Source organism: Erinaceus europaeus, chromosome 7 (genome assembly GCF_950295315.1).
Source record: "Erinaceus europaeus chromosome 7, mEriEur2.1, whole genome shotgun sequence".
Lineage (NCBI taxonomy): Eukaryota > Metazoa > Chordata > Mammalia > Eulipotyphla > Erinaceidae > Erinaceus > Erinaceus europaeus.
This window is the reverse complement of record NC_080168.1, coordinates 33894620-33909739: the sequence shown is the minus strand read 5'-3', so window position 1 is coordinate 33909739 and position 15120 is coordinate 33894620.

Genomic DNA, 15120 nt, shown 5'->3' with positions numbered 1-15120 from the left:
CACAGATCTTGTAGTTGTTCAATTTTTCAAATTTTGTTCCCACCTGCAGGGGAGTCGCTTCACAGGCGGTGAAGCAGATCTGCAGGTGTGTCTTTCTCTCCCCCTCTCCATTTCTCTCTGTCCTATCCAACAACGACACCATCAGTAACAACAGCAACAATAAAAACAAGGGCAACAAAAGGGAAAATAAATAATAAAAAAAAAATGTTAAAAACCTCAGACAAGCAACAGTTGAAAAAAATTAACTATTGTGGTCCAGGAGGTGGCGCAGTGGATAAAGTATCAGACTCAAGCATGAGGTCCTGAGTTCAATCCCCAGCAGCATATGTACCAGACTGATGTCTGGCTTTCTCTCTCCTCCTACATTTCTCATTAATAAATAAAATCTTAAAAAAAAAAAAAAAATCAACAATCACCAAGCCTGCCCTGAAAAAGTTCTGAAAGGTCTCCTATAAACAATCAGGTCACCATAAACATGCCATATATCAGAACACTCTAAAAATCTACAATGGCATTAAAATATCTTCAATCTATAATATAAATGTCAGTGGCCTAAATTCACCTATTAAAAGGCAGAGTAGGAAGATGGATCCGAAAACAGAACCCAACCATATGTTTGTTGTCTGCAGGAAACCCACCTAACTCAAGACAGACTCAAAGTGAAAGGATGGAAAAACTACCATACAAGCCAATGGACCACAAAAAGGGGAAGAAACAGCTATTCTCATATCTAACGCGACAGGATGAGGTCCCAAGTTCCATCCCCAGCAGCAGATGTACCAGAGCAATATCTGGTTCTTTTTCTGTCATCCTATCTTTCTCATTAATAAAATCATTAAAAATTAAAAAAAAGGGGGGATTCGACTTCTGGAGGCAGAGCTATGAGGTGCAGATCGCTTTCTCTCCTCTCCTCTCCTCTCCCAGATCAATTAGGAATACCAAAGGAGACCACCCGGGACCGAAACAAGACAGGTCTAAAATGACCACAGGAACCCAGTAAATCACCCGTAAGTACAAACATGTGTGGCTGATGACAGAGAGGAGAGAGGGGCCTAAGGAGAGATTCAGTGACTGCTAACAGTTCAGCAGTTTATCAGTTGAGACACCACCTCCAATCTGCTCCACTAACAAGGGGACAGCTTAAGGGAGGAGAGGACTCCCCAGAGACTCACCAAGTGCAACTCTGAGTCTCCATTGCTACTACCCTCAGAATCTGGAGCAGTGGCAGGGAGGGACACCAAGGGACAGAGATCTAACCAGGAAACTCAGGAGAAGACCTATACCTCAGTGGCATAGCTGAGGAGCTGTGAAAGTCTCTTTGCATAACCACTGGATTATCTCTGCTACACCCTGCTTTATCTCTTGGTCAGGAGTCAGTGATTAAGCTAAGAAGCCTATTGATAGTTTAAAAGCCCTCAGGCTCCCAGAGCCTACAGGGAAGGAAAAAAAAAAAAAAGAAAGAGGCTTTTAAACCACTGAGCTCCAACTCAGGGATTGAAAAAACTGTTAACTTCCACCACTGTAAACCCTTTAATTAACTTACTTAAACACAAATCAATACAGGCAATAGTGATCAATAATTTGAAAAGTACTGATAAAGGGAACTCATAACATAATATGTAAAATGGTTAAAACAACAAGAAAAAATATTGGAGACTCGAACCAGGACAAGAGTCCAGCTAAAAGTCCTCCAGAGGGTGAAGCACAAAACAACGAGTTCAACATCCAAACATTAGCTAAGGAAATAATCACAGGAGTGAGTAAAGAATTTGAAAAAATTGTAATCAGAAATGCAGGAACAACAAATGAGAATATGATAGAAAATTCGAATTATCTCATGGTTATTAGAGAGCAGAAAGCTGAAATCGCTGAGCTAAGAAGGCAACTAGCTGAACAAGCTAAAACAGTATCAGAGCAGGGTGACAAAACAGATGAACTCCAGAAAGCAATAGAGGGCAGAGAGAATAGAATCTATGAGGCTAAAGACAGAATTAGCAAGATTGAGGATGAATTAGAGACAACTAAAAGAGAAGTAAGAGATCTCAAAAAGAGATTAAGAGATGCTGAAAACAACAACAGAGTCCTATGGGATGACTTCAAAAGAAACAATATACACGTTATTGGCTTACCAGAGGAATTTGAAAGAGAAGGAGAGGAAGAAAGCATTCTCCAGGCCATAATAGCTGAAAATTTCTCTAGTCTAGACAACATCAAAGACATAAAGATTCGAGAAGCACAGAGGGTCCCAAACAGAATTAACCCAGACCTAAAGACACCAAGACATGTCATACTTAGAATGGAAAGGAATAAGGATAAAGAAAGGATCCTCAAGGCTGCAAGAGAAAAACAAAGAGTCACCTACAAAGGAAAACCCATAAGATTAGCAGCAGACTTCTCCATACAAACACTACAGGCCAGAAGAGAATGGCAAGATATCTATCGAGTGCTCAATGAGAAAGGCTTTCAGCCAAGAATACTATATCCTGCTAGACTGTCATTCAGACTAGATAGAGACATCAAAACCTTCTCAGACAAGCAACAGTTGAAGGAAGCAACCATCACCAAGCCTGCCCTGAAAGAAGTTCTGAAAGGTCTCCTATAAGCAACCAGACCACCACAAATAGGACATATATCAAAACACTCTAAAACTCTACAAGAATGACATTAAATTATCTTCAATCTTTGATATCAATAAATGTCAATGGCCTGAATTCACCTATTAAAAGACACAGAGTAGGAAGATCAGAAAACACAACCCAACAATATGCTGTCTACAGGAAACCCACCTAACTCAACAAGACAAACACAGACTTAAAGTGAAAGGATGGAAAACTATCATTCAAGCCAATGGCCCACAAAAAAGGGCAGGAACAGCTATTCTCATATCTGACAAGATAGACTTTAAAATAGATAAGATTAAAAAAGATAGGAATGGACACTACTTAATGCTCAGAGGATCAGTCAATCAAGAGGACTTAACAATTATTAATATCTATGCACCCAATGAGAAGCCATCTAAATACATCAAACTCCTACTGAAAGAGCTACAGCAATATATTAACAGTAACACAATCATAGTAGGGGACTTCAACACCGCACTATCTCAACTTGACCGATCTTACAGGAAGAAAATCAGTAAAAACATAAGGGAGCTAAATGAAGAGATAGATAAACTAGAACTATTGGACATTTTCAGAGTCATTCATCCCAAAAAACTGGAATACACATTTTACTCAAATCCACATGGATCATTCTCAAGGATAGACCATATGTTAGGCCACAAAGACAGCATCAGCCAATTCAAGAGAACTGAAATCATCCCAAGCATCTTCTCAGACCACAGTGGAATTAAACTAACACTTAACAATCAACAAAAGATTAGTTAACAGTCCCAATATGTGGAAGCTCAACAGTACACTTCTTAACAACTTCTGGGTCAAAGAGGAAATCAAGGAAGAAATCAAAATGTTTCGAGAGTTCAATGAAAATGAAGACACAAGCTATCAAAATATTTGGGACACAGCTAAAGCAGTCCTAAGAGGGAAGTTCATAGCAATACAAGCACACATTAGGAAACAAGAAAAGGCACAAATAAACAGCCTGATTGCACATCTTAAAGACCTAGAAGAACAACAAAGGAATCCTAAAGCAAAAAAAAGGACAGAAATCACTAAAGTCAGGGCAGAAATAAATAACATTGAGAATAGGAAAACCATACAAAAGATCAATGAAAGTAAATGTGGTTTCATCGAAAGAGTAAACAAAATCGACAAACCTTTAGCCAGACTCACAAAACAAAAAAGGGAGAAGACCCAAATAAATCGGATAGTAAATGAAAGAGGAGATATCACAACAGACACTGCAGAAATTCAACATATCATGCGAGGCTTCTATGAACAACTATATGCCACCAAGCTAGAGAACCTGGAAGAAATGAATGATTTCCTAGATACCTACCAACTTCCAAAACTAAGTAAAGAGGAAATGGATAACATGAACAGGCCCATCACAGCTAATGAAATTGAAACAGCTATCAAAAATCTTCCCAAAAATAAAAGTCCTGGACCAGATGGTTTTACAAATGAATTCTACAAAACTTTCAAAGAAGAACTAATACCTCTACTTTTAAAAGTCTTCCAGAAGATTGAAGACACTGGAATACTCCCTGCCAGCTTCTATGAAGCCAACATCACCCTGATACCAAAAGCAGACAGGGACACAACCAAAAAAGAAAACTACAGACCAATATCTCTGATGAACATAGATGCGAAAATATTGAACAAAATTCTAGCCAACCGGATACAGCAGTATATCAAAAAAATTGTTCATCATGACCAAGTGGGGTTTATCCCAAGCATGCAAGGTTGGTTTAATATACGTAAATCAACCAATGTGATCCACCACATCAACAAAAGCAAGACCAAAAACCACATGGTCATATCAATAGATGCAGAGAAAGCCTTTGACAAAATACAACATCCCTTTATGATCAAAACACTACAAAAAAAGGGAATAGATGGGAAATTCCTGAAGATAGTGGAGTCTATATATAGCAAACCTACAGCCAACATCATACTCAATGGTGAAAAACTGGAAGCATTTCCCCTCAGATCAGGTACTAGACAAGGCTGCCCACTATCACCATTACTATTCAACATAGTGTTGGAAGTTCTTGCCATAGCAATCAGGCAGGAGCAAGGAATTAAAGGCATACAGATTGGAAGAGAAGAAGTCAAACTCTCCTTATTTGCAGGTGACATGATAGTATACATGGAAAAACCTAAGGAATCCAGCAAGAAGCTTTTGGAAATCATCAAGCAATACAGTAAGGTGTCAGGCTACAAAATTAACATTCAAAAGTCAGTGGCATTCCTCTATGCACACATTAAGTTAGAAGAAATTGAAATCCAGAAATCAGTTCCTTTTACTATGACAACAAAAACAGTAAAATATCTAGGAGTAAACCTAACCAAAGAAGTGAAAGACTTGTATACTGAAAATTATGAGTCACTACTCAAAGAAATTGAAAAAGACACAAAGAAGTGGAAAGATATTCCATGTTCATGGGTTGGAAGAATTAACAGCATCAAAATGAATATATTACCCAGAGCCATCTACAGATTTAATGCTATCCCCATCAAGATCCCAAGCACATTTTTTAGGAGAATAGAAAAAATGCTACAAATGTTTATCTGGAACCAGAAAAGACCTAGAATTGCCAAAACAATCTTGAGAAAAAAGAACAGAACTGGAGGCATCACACTCCCAGATCTCAAACTGTATTATAGGGCCATTGTCATCAAAACTGCTTGGTACTGGAACATGAACAGACACACTGACCAGTGGAATAGAATTGAGAGCCCAGAAATGAGGCCCCACACATATGCACATCTAATCTTTGACAAAGGGGCCCAGACTATTACATGGGGAAAGCAGAGTCTCTTCAACAAATGGTGTTGGAAACAATGGGTTGAAACATGCAGAAGAATGAAACTGAATCACTGTATTTCACCAAATACAAAAGTAAATTCCAAGTGGATCAAGGACATGGATGTTAGACCACAAACTATTAAATACTTAGAGGAAAATATTGGCAGAACTTTTTTCCGCATAAATTTTAAAGACATTTTCAATGAAACGAATCCAATTACAAGGAAGACTAAGGCAAGTATAAACCTATGGGACTACATCAAATTAAAAAGCTTCTTCATAGCAAAAGAAACCACTACCCAAACCAAGAGACCCCTCACAGAATGGGAGATCTTTACATGCCATACATCAGATAAGAGTTTAGTAACAGAAGGATGAATATGGGATGATCTCACTCTCAGGCCAAAGTTGAAAAACAAGATTAGAAAAGAAAACACAAGTTGAACCTGAAATGGAATTGGCGTATTGCACCAAAGTAAAAGACTCTGGGGTGAGTGGGTGGATGGGTAGGGAGAATACAGGTCCATGAAAGATGATGAATGACATAGTGGGGGTTTTATCGTTAAATGGGAATCTGGGGAATGTTATGCATGTACAAACTATTGTATTTACTGTTGAATGTAAAACATTAATTCCCCAATAAAGAAATAAATTATAAAAAAAGATATTTATTTTCAAAAAAATATATATATTATATAAAGGCATATATCTTCCCCCCCCTTTAGGTTGATCAGAATTAACTCTACGGGTATCTTTCATTGCTAGGGTAGTGGGCATCTTATCTATTGTGGGAGGAACTTGTCTCGTTACTCCTATCTCCTCTACAGACTCTCCCCTGCCTCCTCCTCCAAGCGAATTAAAAAAATTAAATTAAAAATAATAATAAAAAAAACTTTCACTGCTCTTTAATTACAGCTCTTTTTCTTCTCTTTTTTCTTTTATTTTTTTTTAATCTTGTCATACACCTCTTCCTTCTTCTTTGCCTTTCTGAATTTGTGAATTATTTTGGGGAAGAAATCTGACTCAGAGTGGACTCTCTCTGTGTGTATTTCTGCTCTACTTCCCTTTCCCCTCTTGTTACTCCTAGAATATACAGTGAATAGTAGATTTGCATAACTGTCTATTCTTTCTATCCCTTCTTTCTTTTCTCTCTTTTTTTTAAAAATATTTATTTTATTTATTTATTCCCTTTTGTTGCCCTTGTTGTTTTATTGTTGTAGTTATTATTGTTCTTGTCCTTGTTGGATAGGACAGAGAGAAATGGAGAGAGGAGGGGAAGACAGAGAGGAGGAGAGAAAGATAGACACCTGCAGACCTGCTTCACTGCCTGTGAAGCGACTCCCCTGCAGGTGGGGAGCCGGGGTTCGAACCGGGATCCTTATGCCAGTCCTTGTGCTTTGCGCCACCTGCGCTTAACCCGCTGTGCTACAGCCCGACTCCCCCTTTCTTTTCTCTTTCTTCTTCACTGGATTTGGTTACTATTTTTTCACGGACTGGAGACATTCTTTGGCTAACTGGTAGTGATTAAACTGCTTCAATACTTGCTTCAGTTGCTATTGTAATTCCTGAGGTTGGTGAGTGCAATTGTCATAAACGTATTTAGTACAGTGTTGCTTGTACTCAAGAGACCAACGAGGAACAACAGAGCATATAAAAAAAAAGAAACACATAAATCAAAAAAATGGGTAGATCAAAAACAAATAAAACTGCTACTCCAATGAATGCAGGAGCCCAGAAGAAACTACAAATCAGCCAGAAGTAACCATAGATAAGAAAAGTATGCAAGCAATAATAAACTTATTAATCACAGAAATGAAAACAACATTGGAGGAAAGGAATGGCAGTATTAGGGAAACAACAGTTGAGACACCCAAGGAAAATACTGATTATCTTGAGGCAATTAAGAGAACTGAAAGCTGAAATAGCTGTAATGAAGAAAGAAGCTCATGGAAGGGAAAACAGAGTAACAGAAGCAGAAAACAGAATTAGTCAGACAGAGGATGAGTTAGAGAAAACTAAGAAAGAAGTGAAAGAGCTCAAAAAGAGACTGAGAGACACTGAAAACAAGAGACATACGGGATGATCTCAAAAGAAGTAACATTCGTATAATTGGCCTGCCAGAGGAAGAAAGAGAGGAAGGGGAAGCAAACATTCTAGAGGAAATAATAGAAGAAAACTTCCCAGACCCGAATAACAGAAAGGACATCAAGATTCAAGAGGCCCAGAGAGTACCAAACAGAATCAAGTCAGACCTGAAGACACCAAGACACATCATAGTCACAATGAGAAGTAAGGATAAAGAAAAGATCCTAAAGGCTGCAAGAGAGAAACAAAAAGTCACATACAAGGGAAAACCCATTAAGATTATCTGCAGACTTCTCCATTCAAACTCTAAAAGCCAGAAGAGAATGGCAAGATATCTATTGAGCCCTGAATGAAAAAGGGATCAAAACCTTCTTAGACAAACAACAGTTAAAGGAGGCAACCATAACCAAACCGGCCCTGAAACAGGTTCTAAAAGACCTCTTATAAACAAGAACAGCACTATAATACTTGCAATATATCAGAGCAAACAAAAAAAAAATTTTTTTGAACAATGGCACTACATTAAATCCATAATATCAATAAACGTCAATGGCTTAAACTCACCCATCAAAAGGCACAGAGTGGGGGGATGGATCAGAAAACATAACCCAACCATATGCTACTTGCAAGAATCCCACCTGTCACAACAAGATAAACACAGACTTAAAGTGAAAGGATGGAAAACTATCATACAGGCTAACGGACCACAAAAAAGGGCAGGAACAGCCATTCTCATCTCAGACACGATAGATTTTAATTTAAATAAAGTAATAATAATAAAAGTAATAAAGTACAATAATAATAATGTAATAATAAAAGATAGGCAAGGACATTACATAATGATTAGAGTATCAATCAGCCAAGAAGACTTAACAATTATTAACATCTATGCACCCAGTGAGGGACCATCTAAATATGTCAAGCACTTACTGAAAGAATTTCAAAAATACATCAACAGTAATACAATAATAGTGGGAGACTTCAATACCCCACTCTCACACTTAGAAAGATCAACAAAGCAGACATCCAACAAAAATACAAGAGAACTGAATGAAGAGATTGACAGACTAAACCTCTTGGACATTTTCAGAGTCCTCCACACCAAAAAACTGGAATACACCTTCTTTTCAAATCCACATAACACATACTCAAGAATAGAACCGCATGTTAGGCCACAAAGACAGCATCAATAAATTCAAGAACATCGAAATTATCCCAAGTATCTTCTCAGACCACAGTGGAGTAAAACTAACATTTAACAACCAACAGAAAATTATTAAAAGTCACAGAATTTGGAAACTAAACAACATACTCCTTAAGAACCACTGGGTCAGAGATTCACTCAAGCAGGAAATTCAAATGTTCCTGGAAACAAATGAAAATGAAGACACAACCTATCAAAATATTTGGGACACAGCTAAAGCAGTACTGAGAGGGAAACTTATAGCCATACAATCACATATTAAACACCAAGAAGAAGCTCAAATGAATGACCTTACTGCACACCTCAAGGACTTAGAGGAAGAGGTACAAAGGAACCCAAAAGCAACCAGAAAGACAGAAATCACTAAAGTTAGAGCAGAAATAAAAAACATCGAAAATAAAAGAACCATACAAAAGATCAATGAAGCCAAATGTTGGTTCTTTGAAAGATTAAACAAAATTGACAAACCCCTAGCCAGACAAACCAAACAAAAAAGTGAGAAGACTCAAATTAATAGAATTGTAAACGATGGAGGAGATATCACAACTGAAACCACAGAAATCCAGAGAATCCTGCGAAACATCTATGAAGAACTATACGCCACCAAGCTAGAGAATCTGGAAGAAATGGAACAATTCCTAGAAGCATATACCCTTCCAAAAATGAACCAAGAACTACAAAATCTAAATGCACCAATCACAAAGAAATTGAAACCGTTATTAAGAATCTCCCCAACAACAAAAGTCCTGGACCAGATGGCTTCACAAATGAATTCTACAAAACTTTTTTTTTCCTTTATTGGGGAATTAATGTTTTACATTCAACAGTAAATACAATAGTTTGTACATGCATAACATTCCCCAGATTCCCATTTAACAATACAACCCCCACTATGTCATTCATCATTTTTCATGGACCTGTATTCTCCCCACCCACCCCAGAGTCTTTTACTTTGGTGTAATACTCCAATTCCATTTCAGGTTCAACTTGTGTTTTCGTTTCTAATCTTGTTTTTCAACTTCGGCCTGAGAGTGAGATCATCCCATATTCATCCTTCTGTTTCTGACTTATTTAACTTAACATAATTTTTTCAAGGTCCATCCAAGATCGGCTGAAAACAGTGAAGTCACCATTTTTTACAGCTGAGTAGTATTCCGTTGTGTATATAGACCACAACTTGCTCAGCCACTCATCTGTTGTTGGACACCTGGGTTGCTTCCAGGTTTTGGCTATTACAAATTGTGCTGCCAAGAACATATGTGTACACAGATCTTTTTGGATGGATGTGTTGGGTTCCTTAGGATCTATCCCCAGGAGGGGAATTGCAGGATCATAGGGTAGGTCCATTTCTAGCCTTCTGAGAGTTCTCCAGACTATTCTCCACAGAGGTTGGACCAATTTACATTCCCACCAGCAGTGCAGGAGGGTTCCTTTGACCCCACACCGTTTCCAGCATTTGCTGCTGTTACCTTTTCTGATGTATGACATTCTCACAGGAGTGAAGTGATATCTCATTATTGTCTTGATTTGCATTTCTCTGACAATCGGAGACTTGGAGCATTTTTCATGTGTTTCTCTGCCTTTTGGATCTCTTCTGTGGTGAATATTCTGTCCAAGTCCTCCCCCCATTTTTGGATGGGGTTATTTGTTGTCTTGTTGTTGAGTCTGGCAAGCTCTTTATATATGTTGGTTATTAAACTCTTATCTGATGTATGGCATGTAAAGATCTTCTCCCATTCTGTGAGGGGTCTCTTGGTTTGGGTAGTGGTTTTTTTTGCTGTGAAGATGCTTTTCAATTTGATGTAGTCCCATAGGTTTATACTTGCCTTAGTCTTCCTTGTAATTGGATTTGTTTCATTGAAAATGTCTTTAAAATTTATGCGGAAAAAAGTTCTGCCAATATTTTCCTCTAAGTATCTGATAGTTTCTGGTCTAACATTCAACTCCTTGATCCACTTGGAATTTACTTTTGTATTTGGTGAAATACAGTGATTCAGTTTCATTCTTCTGCATGTTTCAACCCATTGTTTCCAACACCATTTGTTGAAGAGACTCTGCTTTCCCCATGTAATAGTCTGGGCCCCTTTGTCAAAGATTAGATGTGCATATGTGTGGGGCCTCATTTCTGGGCTCTCAATTCTATTCCACTGGTCAGTGTGTCTGTTCATGTTCCAGTACCAAGCAGTTTTGATGACAATGGCCCTATAATACAGTTTGAGATCTGGGAGTGTGATGCCTCCGGTTCTGTTCTTTTTTCTCAAGACTGTTTTGGCAATTCTAGGTCTTTTCTGGTTCCAGATAAACATTTGTAGCATTTGTTCTATTCTCCTAAAAAATGTGCTTGGGATCTTGATGGGGATAGCATTAAATTTGTAGATGGCTCTGGGTAATATATTCATTTTGATGCTGTTAATTCTTCCAACCCATGAACATGGAATATCTTTCCACTTCTTTGTGTCTTTTTCAATTTCTTTGAGTAGTGACTCATAATTTTCAGTATAGAAGTCTTTCACTTCTTTGGTTAGGTTTACTCCTAGACATTTTATAGTTTTTGTTGCTATAGAAAAAGGAACTGATTTCTGGATTTCAATTTCTTCTAATTTAGTGTTTGCATAGAGGAATGCCACTGACTTTTTAATGTTAATTTTGTAGCCTGACACCTTACTGTATTGCCTGATGATTTCCAAAAGCTTCTTGCTGGATTCCTTAGGTTTTTCCATGTATACTATCATGTCATCTGCAAATAAGGAGAGTTTGAACTTCTTCTCTTCCAATCTGTATGCCTTTAATTCCTTGCTCCTGCCTGATTGCTATGGCAAGAACTTCCAACACTATGTTGAATAGTAATGGTGATAGTGGGCAGCCTTGTCTAGTACCTGATCTGAGTTGAAATGCTTCCAGTTTTTCACCATTGAGTATGATGTTGGCTGTAGGTTTGCTATATAAAGACTCCACTATCTTCAGAAATTTTCCATCTATTCCCATTTTTTGCAGTGTTTTGATCATAAAGGGATGTTGTATTTTGTCAAAGGCTTTCTCTGCATCTATTGATATGACCATGTGGTTTTTGGTCTTGCTTTTGTTGATGTGGTGGATCACATTGATTGATTTACATATATTAAACCAACCTTGCATGCTTGGGATAAACCCCACTTGGTCATGATGAACAATCTTTTTGATATACTGCTGTATCCGGTTGGCTAGAATTTTGTTCAATATTTTCGCATCTATGTTCATCAGAGATATTGGTCTGTAGTTTTCTTTTTTGGTTGTGTCCCTGTCTGCTTTTGGTATCAGAGTGATGCTGGCTTCATAGAATCTGTCAGGGAGTATCCCAGTGTCTTCAATCTTCTGGAAGACTTTAAAAAGTAGAGGTATTAGTTCTTCTTTGAAGGTTTTGTAGAATTCATTTGTAAAACCATCTGGTCCAGGACTTTTATTTTTGGGAAGATTTTTGATAACTGTTTCAATTTCATTAGCTGTGATGGGCCTGTTCATGTTATCCACTTCCTCTTTAGTTTTGGAAGTTGGTAGGTATCTAGGAAATCGTCCATTTCTTCCAGGTTCTCTAGCTTGGTGGCATATAGTTATTCATAGAAGCCTCGCATGATATGTTGAATTTCTGCAGTGTCTGTTGTGATATCTCCTCTTTCATTTACTATCCGATTTATTTGGGTCTTCTCCCTTTTTTGTTTTGTGAGTCTGGCTAAAGGTTTGTCGATTTTGTTTACTCTTTCGATGAAACCACATTTACTTTCATTGATCTTTTGTATGGTTTTCCTATTCTCAATGTTATTTGTTTCTGCCCTAACTTTAGTGATTTCTGTCCTTCTGGTTGCTTTAGGATTCCTTTGTTGTTCTTTTTCTAGGTCTTTAAGATGTGCAGTCAGGCTGTTTATTTGTGCCTTTTCTTGTTTCCTAATGTGTGCTTATATAGCTATGAACTTCCCACTTAGGACTGCTTTAACTGTGTCCCAAATATTTTGATAGCTTTTGTCTTCATTTTCATTGAACTCTCGAAACATTTTGATTTCTTCCTTGATTTCCTCTTTGACCCAGAAGTTAACAAGTGTACTGTTGAGCTTCCACATATTGGGACTGTTACTAATCTTTTGTTGATTGTTAAGTGTTAGTTTAATTCCACTGTGGTCTGAGAAGATGCTTGGGATGATTTCAGTGCTCTTGAATTGGCTGATGCTGTCTTTGTGTTCTAACATATGGTCTATCCTTGAGAATGATCCATGTGGATTTGAGTAAAATGTGTATTCCAGTTTCTTGGGATGAATGACTCTGAAAATGTCCAATAGTTCTAGTTTATCTAACTCTTCATTTAGCTCCCTTATGTCTTTATTGATTTTCTTCCTGGATGATCTGTCAAGTTGAGATAGTGCGGTATTGAAGTCCCCTACTATGATTGTGTTACTGTTAATATATTGCTGTAGCTCTTTCAGTAGAATTTTGATGTATTTAGATGGCTTCTCATTGGGTGCATAGATATTAATAATTGTTAAGTCCTCTTGATTGACTGATCCTCTGAGCATTAAGTAGTGTCCATTCCTATCTTTTTTAATCTTATCTATTTTAAAGTCTATCATGTCAGATATGAGAATAGCTGTTCCTGCCTTTTGTGGGCCATTGGCTTGTATGATAGTTTTCCATCCTTTCACTCTAAGTTTGTGTTTGTCTTGTTGAGTTAGGTGGGTTTCCTGTAGACAACATATTGTTGGGTTGTGTTTTCTGATCCATCTTCCCACTCTGTGTCTTTTAATAGGTGAATTCAGGCCATTGACATTTATTGATATCAAAGATTGAAGATATTTTAACGCCATTCTTGTAGAGTTTTAGAGTGTTTTGATAAATGTCCTATTTGTGGTGGTCTGGTTGTTGATAGGAGACCTTTCAGAACTTCTTTCAGGGCAGGCTTGGTGATGGTTGCTTCCTTCAACTGTTGCTTGTCTGAGAAGGTTTTGATGCTTCCATCTAGTCTGAATAACAGTCTAGCAGGATATAGTATTCTTGGCTGAAAGCCTTTCTCATTGAGCACTCGATAGATATCTTGCCATTCTCTTCTGGCCTGTAGTGTTTGTATGGAGAAGTCTGCTGCTAATCTTATGGGTTTTCCTTTGTAGGTGACTCTTTGTTTTTCTCTTGCAGCCTTGAGGATCCTTTCTTTATCCTTATTCCTTTCCATTCTAAGTATGACATGTCTTGGTGTCTTTAGGTCTGGGTTAATTCTGTTTGGGACCCTCTGTGCTTCTCAAATCTTTATGTCTTTGATGTCTAGACTAGAGAAATTTTCAGCTATTATGGCCTGGAGAATGCTTTCTTCCTCTCCTTCTCTTTCAAATTCCTCTGGTAAGCCAATAACGTGTATATTGTTTCTTTTGAAGTCATCCCATAGGACTCTTTTGTTTTCAGCATCTCTTAATCTTTTTGAGATCTCTTACTTCTCTTTTAGTTGTCTCTAATTCATCCTCAATCTTGCTAATTCTGTCTTCAGCCTCATAGATTCTATTCTCTCTGCTCTCTACTGCTTTCTGGAGTTCATCTGTTTTGTCGCCCTGCTCTGATACTGTTTTAGCTTGTTCAACTAGTTGCCTTCTTAGCTCAGCGATTTCAGCTTTCAGCTCTCTAATAATCTTGAGATAATCCGAATTTTCTTCCATATTCTCATTTGTTTTCCTGCATTTCTGATTACAATTTTTTCAAATTCTTTACTCACTCCTGTGATTATTTCCCTGATAAACTGTTGAACTGTTAGCAGTCACTTAATCTCTCCTAGGCCCCTCTCTCCTCTCTGTCATCAGCCACACGTTTGTACTCACGGGTGATTTACTCGGTTCCTGTGGTCATTCTAATCCTGTCTTGTTTCGGTCCGGGTGGTCTCCTTTGGTATTCCTAATTGATCCGGGAGAGGAGAGAAAGCGATCTGCTGCTCCGAATTCTACAAAACTTTCAGTCAACAGTTAGTACCCATACTTCTGAAGCTTTTCCGAAATCTAAAGAAACAGGAATACTCCCACCTTATATGAAGCCAACATCACCCTGATACCAAAAGCTGATAGGGACAGAACAAAAAAGGAAAACTACAGACCATTATCTCTGATGAACATAGATGCCAAAATATTAAAGAAGATCTTGGCCAACTGGATACAGCAACATATCAAAAAGATTATTCATCACGACCAAGTGGGATTCATCCCAGGAATGCAAGGCTGGTTCAACATCCGTAAGTCAATCAATGTCATTCACCACATCAATAAAAGCAAAGCCAAAAACCACGATTATCTCAATAGATGCAGAGAAAGCCTTTGACAAAATCCAACAACCATTCATGCTCAAAACTCTACAAAAAAATGGGAATAGGGGAGTCAGGCTGTAGCACAGCGGGTTAAGCGCAG